Source organism: Crocuta crocuta, unplaced genomic scaffold, assembly GCF_008692635.1.
Source record: "Crocuta crocuta isolate KB4526 unplaced genomic scaffold, BGI_CrCroc_1.0 scaffold1503, whole genome shotgun sequence".
Classification (NCBI taxonomy): domain Eukaryota; kingdom Metazoa; phylum Chordata; class Mammalia; order Carnivora; family Hyaenidae; genus Crocuta; species Crocuta crocuta.
Window position 1 is genome coordinate 14,860 of NW_027532816.1, and position 6,156 is coordinate 21,015.

A 6,156-nucleotide genomic window follows, 5' to 3' on the forward strand; every position below is an offset into this window, starting at 1 on the left:
TTGCCTAGACTATTCTATTACTAACCTTCTATGTGCTCTGCTTCATCACTTCTCTGTCAATCTAAATTTTTCTCTCTCTCCCTTCTTTACTCCATTCCTTCCTCTCTTTCTATATCCTTTTTTCCTTCTTTGCATTTAAGAAAATTTCATACTTCCACAAGACCTTTATCCTGTAAATATTTCATTATGTATTTCATAATAATGGGGGATATTCTTCTATGTAATAAGTGTAGCTATAATCTTTAGTCAGTGTTACATAAAAATATTACAACAGTATAATACATTTTAGTAGAGGAGTTTAGAATTAAAGACAATTCTGGTATTGAAGCAATTCATAAAATAGTTTGTAAATATGATATAAGATGCCTGGGTATTAGGGTATAAGAATGTCACTGGCATAAATCTCTAATGTTCTGATGTATAGAGAGAAGAAAATATATTAGCATCTAAATTTTCTATTTTCTAATTTCTTGAAAGACATTTCCTACATTCAACATTTTTCTTTAAAGCCCCTGAGACATCTTTATTCCTCAGACTATAGATTAAAGGGTTTAGCAGGGGAGTGAGTATGGTGTAAAAAACAGATGCCATTATGTTCTTCTCAGGGGTGTGGTAAAAGCTGGGAAGCATGTAGTTGTAGATTCCAGCCCCGTAAAAGGATGACAACAGTCATATGGGAGGAACAAGTAGCAAAAGACTTCTTCTGATTCTTTGCTGAGTTCATCCTGTGGATGGTGAGGAGGCTGAAAAAATAGGAGCTTGAAATGACTGTCACTGGGAAAAGGAGCATGAGAACACAGCACAAGTACATGAGTGTCTCATAGAGGGAAGTCTCTGAGCAGGAGAGCTTTACTATGGCAGGGACCTCACAGAAGAAATGATGGATCTCCCGAGATCTGCAGAAGGGGAAGTTCATGGTGACAGATGTGAGCATGAATCCATCCACAGATCCCAGAAACTAGCAGCCAGATGCCAGTAGGAGACAAACCCTAGGATTCATGAGGAGAGGATAATGAAGAGGCTGGCATATGACAACATAGCAGTCATAGGCCATGGTGGCTAGAAGGAAACATTCTGAACCTCCTAGAGTCACATAGAGAAACATTTGCATCCCACATTCCAGGGTTGAGATCTAATTCACACCCATAACCTGATCCATAAGCATCTTGGGCACAGTGATGGAAATGTACATTACATCCATGAGAGACAACTGGCTGATGAAAAAGTACATAGGGGTGTGGAGGCGAGAATCAGAGTATATCAGAAATATCAGGATAGAGTTTCCAGACAATACCAACAAGAAAACTATAAAAATAGTCACACAGAGGATAGTTGGGTGTTTTGACTGAAAATTCTCACCAGGATGAAATCGGACTGTCCAGTTTCATTGACCATCAAAGTTTTGTTGTCCATGAGGGCTCACCTAGACCCAAGTTCATGTAGGCCTCAAATTCACCAAGGAGAGCTTTGGAGGCAATGGGTCATTCATGAAGTGCAATCACCTGAAATGATTTAAGAAATGCTTGCTGAAAAAGAAAAAAAGAAAAAAGAAATACTTACTGAAAGTTTTTGTGTTAATGTTTGTGTACACGAACTTGTACTAAAAAGAGGAAGTCCCACGGGCCTTTGGATTGGGGATTATTAATCACTTATGATTTAATGAACTTATCACAAAACTAAAAATTACAACTGTGTGTCAGAATAGTTGGTAACTAATTGAAATTGCCACAGTTTATATCATACGTCTTCATGATAGATAATGTCATACATTAACATGTATTTACAGAGAGAATAACTTAAGCAAACAGGGCAAATCATTGAATCATTGAAAAAAGATAAGTGAAATTGTATTTCTAAAATTTTTGTGATACAAGTCTAAATTTATTTAACAAGAGTGCTTTGAGTACCTACAAGAATATTTTTTAAGATTCTTGGAGGTATATTCCATGTAAGGTAGAAGTAGAAAGTAAATTGGGGCGCCTGGGTGGCTTAGTCGGTTAAGCGTCCGACTTTCGCTTAGGTCATGATCTCACGGTTCGTGGGTTCGAGCCCCGCGTCGGGCTCTGTGCTGACAGCCAGCTCAGAGCCTNGAAATCAAATCCACACTGAGATACCACCTCACCCCAATAAGAGTGGCTAAGATGACCAACTTAGGAAACAACAGATGCTGGTGAGGATGTGGGGAAACAGGAACCCTCTTGTGCCAGGAGCCACACCAGCCTCTCTGGATGGCAGTCACAGCAAGGATATTGTAGCGTTTGCAGAGCTCCAGCCATGAGAAATGAAAACTGGTATCTCCTTCTGCTACTACTGGTTCATGTTGGATATAAGCCTGCTGGTATTGACCAGGCCTCACAATATTCCATATCAGACCCATATTCTGAATACAGATACCTCATAAAGAAAAGCATATTCCTGCCCTTACAAAAGAGATTTTAGATGAAAGCTCTATGGGCGATTGTCAAAAGGCTCTTCCTATGGGCCTTGCAGTTCTGAGACTTAGGGGGTTAAGAACACAAGAATTACAATTGAGCCTGGCCCTGAGACAAAGGGCCTATTTTGGGTTTAAGAGCAAAACATAGTTACTACATATATCTTTGCTAATTGGTGAAACATAACAGTCCCTTCCTCAAGGCCTAAATTCCACAAACACCCTCCCTTACACTGGCAACTGCGATAAGGATAGATAAGAGTAGCTAAAACATAACCCAGGGGCAAAAGACTGACCCATTCAGGGCCCCCATGATAGTTTCCACAAACAAACCAATTCAGAAGCATTCATCCTTTTGAGAGCCAGACAAAATACTCCTAGCTTATCTATATACATTTTGACCTATAGGTTATCCTGTTTTTCACTAAGAACATTCTGTTATTACCTTGGTCGGAATAATTCTGCAACTGATATCACAAAAGGCCTCCCATTGTAAGAAATTCCTTTCTCTGACTTCATCTTGTTGCTGAACCTTTAAATAAAGACACAAAAACCGACAGGACAAAGATGCCTGCCTGATGATCAGAAAGAATCTCGGGGCTCTCTCACTGTCTCTCTCGCTGACACCGTCCATCCTTCAGGGACCCCTGGACCTGCTGGAGCCGGCGCCTCCGGCACTCTTGCAGTGTTGGTGGGAATACAATGTGGTGAAGCTGCTCTATAAAACAGTGTGAAGTTTCCTCAAGAAATTAAAAATAGATCTACCCTCTGACCCAGCAATAGTGCAATAGTAGAATAGTAGTAGCAATAGTGCTACTAGAAATTTATCCAAAGGATACAAGAGTGCTGATTCATAGGGACACATGTACCCCAATGTTTATACCTGCACATTCAACAACAGCCAGTTTATGGGAAGAGCCAAAATGTCTATTAACTGATGAATGGACAAAGAAGATGTGGCTTATATATGCAATGGGCCCACAGTATTCTGTGTGGCAATGAGAAAGAATGGAATCCTGCCATTTGTAGCAACAAGGATGGAACTGGAGGGTATCCTGCTAAGTGAAATAAGGCAGTCAGAGAAAGACATATTTTCACTTCTAGTGGAACTTGAGAAACTTAACAGAAGACCATATGGTTACAAACAGAGAGGGAGAGAGGCAAACCATATAGAATCTTAAATACGGAGAATAAACTGATGGTTGATGGCGGGGGGGGCGGGGAATGGAGGGTGGAAAATGGTTGATGGGCACTTGTTGGTAGAGCACTGGGTGTTGAATATAAGTGATAAACTACTCCAGTAGTGGGAATCTACTCCAAAAACCAAGAGCACACTTTACACACTGTATGTTAGCCAATAAATTATATATTTTTTTTAAAAAGTAGAGAACTGAGAGCTGATGGAGGGAGGATGTGGGAGCTGGGTGACAATTATTATGTAGGGCCTTTGTTGTGTAGAGCACTGGGAATTGTTTGTAAGTGTTGAATCACTGAATTGTACTCCTGAATGCAATATTTCACCATATGTTAGTTAATTATAACTAAAAAAGAAAAGAAAAGAAACCTCAGATCAGAAATCATCTTGTGCATGAAACTTCCCTAAGTCTTCCTTCCACTGTGAATTAATATTTTTCCACCATCACTTACACATTCTGAATCTCAAAAATACCACATAACAGAATTATTAATCCTCTCTAAATGTCTCTAAGGTTGGACTATGTAGATAAATGTAATGTCCAATAAATGCGGGAAGCTAACTGGATTGTCTCAGTAAGAAAAAGCTACTTTAAAATCTACATGTTTTCTATGATTTTATGATACTATCATACAGAATAAAACCTCAAAATATAAGTGTGTGTGTTAGTGAGAGACTGTTTTAACTATTTATTTGGAGTTAACTTCAAATTTGTGGAAAAGTAGCATGAATAAGAGAGGTTCAAAAAACACATATTCTTTGCCTAGACTATTCTATTACTAACCTTCTATGTGCTCTGCTTCATCACTTCTCTGTCAATCTAAATTTTTCTCTCTCTCCCTTCTTTACTCCATTCCTTCCTCTCTTTCTATATCCTTTTTTCCTTCTTTGCATTTAAGAAAATTTCATACTTCCACAAGACCTTTATCCTGTAAATATTTCATTATGTATTTCATAATAATGGGGGATATTCTTCTATGTAATAAGTGTAGCTATAATCTTTAGTCAGTGTTACATAAAAATATTACAACAGTATAATACATTTTAGTAGAGGAGTTTAGAATTAAAGACAATTCTGGTATTGAAGCAATTCATAAAATAGTTTGTAAATATGATATAAGATGCCTGGGTATTAGGGTATAAGAATGTCACTGGCATAAATCTCTAATGTTCTGATGTATAGAGAGAAGAAAATATATTAGCATCTAAATTTTCTATTTTCTAATTTCTTGAAAGACATTTCCTACATTCAACATTTTTCTTTAAAGCCCCTGAGACATCTTTATTCCTCAGACTATAGATTAAAGGGTTTAGCAGGGGAGTGAGTATGGTGTAAAAAACAGATGCCATTATGTTCTTCTCAGGGGTGTGGTAAAAGCTGGGAAGCATGTAGTTGTAGATTCCAGCCCCGTAAAAGGATGACAACAGTCATATGGGAGGAACAAGTAGCAAAAGACTTCTTCTGATTCTTTGCTGAGTTCATCCTGTGGATGGTGAGGAGGCTGAAAAAATAGGAGCTTGAAATGACTGTCACTGGGAAAAGGAGCATGAGAACACAGCACAAGTACATGAGTGTCTCATAGAGGGAAGTCTCTGAGCAGGAGAGCTTTACTATGGCAGGGACCTCACAGAAGAAATGATGGATCTCCCGAGATCTGCAGAAGGGGAAGTTCATGGTGACAGATGTGAGCATGAATCCATCCACAGATCCCAGAAACTAGCAGCCAGATGCCAGTAGGAGACAAACCCTAGGATTCATGAGGAGAGGATAATGAAGAGGCTGGCATATGACAACATAGCAGTCATAGGCCATGGTGGCTAGAAGGAAACATTCTGAACCTCCTAGAGTCACATAGAGAAACATTTGCATCCCACATTCCAGGGTTGAGATCTAATTCACACCCATAACCTGATCCATAAGCATCTTGGGCACAGTGATGGAAATGTACATTACATCCATGAGAGACAACTGGCTGATGAAAAAGTACATAGGGGTGTGGAGGCGAGAATCAGAGTATATCAGAAATATCAGGATAGAGTTTCCAGACAATACCAACAAGAAAACTATAAAAATAGTCACACAGAGGATAGTTGGGTGTTTTGACTGAAAATTCTCACCAGGATGAAATCGGACTGTCCAGTTTCATTGACCATCAAAGTTTTGTTGTCCATGAGGGCTCACCTAGACCCAAGTTCATGTAGGCCTCAAATTCACCAAGGAGAGCTTTGGAGGCAATGGGTCATTCATGAAGTGCAATCACCTGAAATGATTTAAGAAATGCTTGCTGAAAAAGAAAAAAAGAAAAAAGAAATACTTACTGAAAGTTTTTGTGTTAATGTTTGTGTACACGAACTTGTACTAAAAAGAGGAAGTCCCACGGGCCTTTGGATTGGGGATTATTAATCACTTATGATTTAATGAACTTATCACAAAACTAAAAATTACAACTGTGTGTCAGAATAGTTGGTAACTAATTGAAATTGCCACAGTTTATATCATACGTCTTCATGATAGATAATGTCATACATT

At 38.7% G+C, this 6,156-nt stretch overlaps 2 pseudogenes; both read right to left on the minus strand.

Annotated features, from left to right (window-relative positions):
* Positions 1-455: 455 nt before the first annotated feature.
* LOC144245664 (olfactory receptor 2T5-like) lies at positions 456-1,413 on the minus strand (annotated as a pseudogene).
* A 3,427-nt stretch (positions 1,414-4,840) lies between these two features.
* Positions 4,841-5,798, minus strand: LOC144245663 (olfactory receptor 2T5-like; annotated as a pseudogene).
* Between the last annotated feature and the right edge of the window lie 358 nt (positions 5,799-6,156).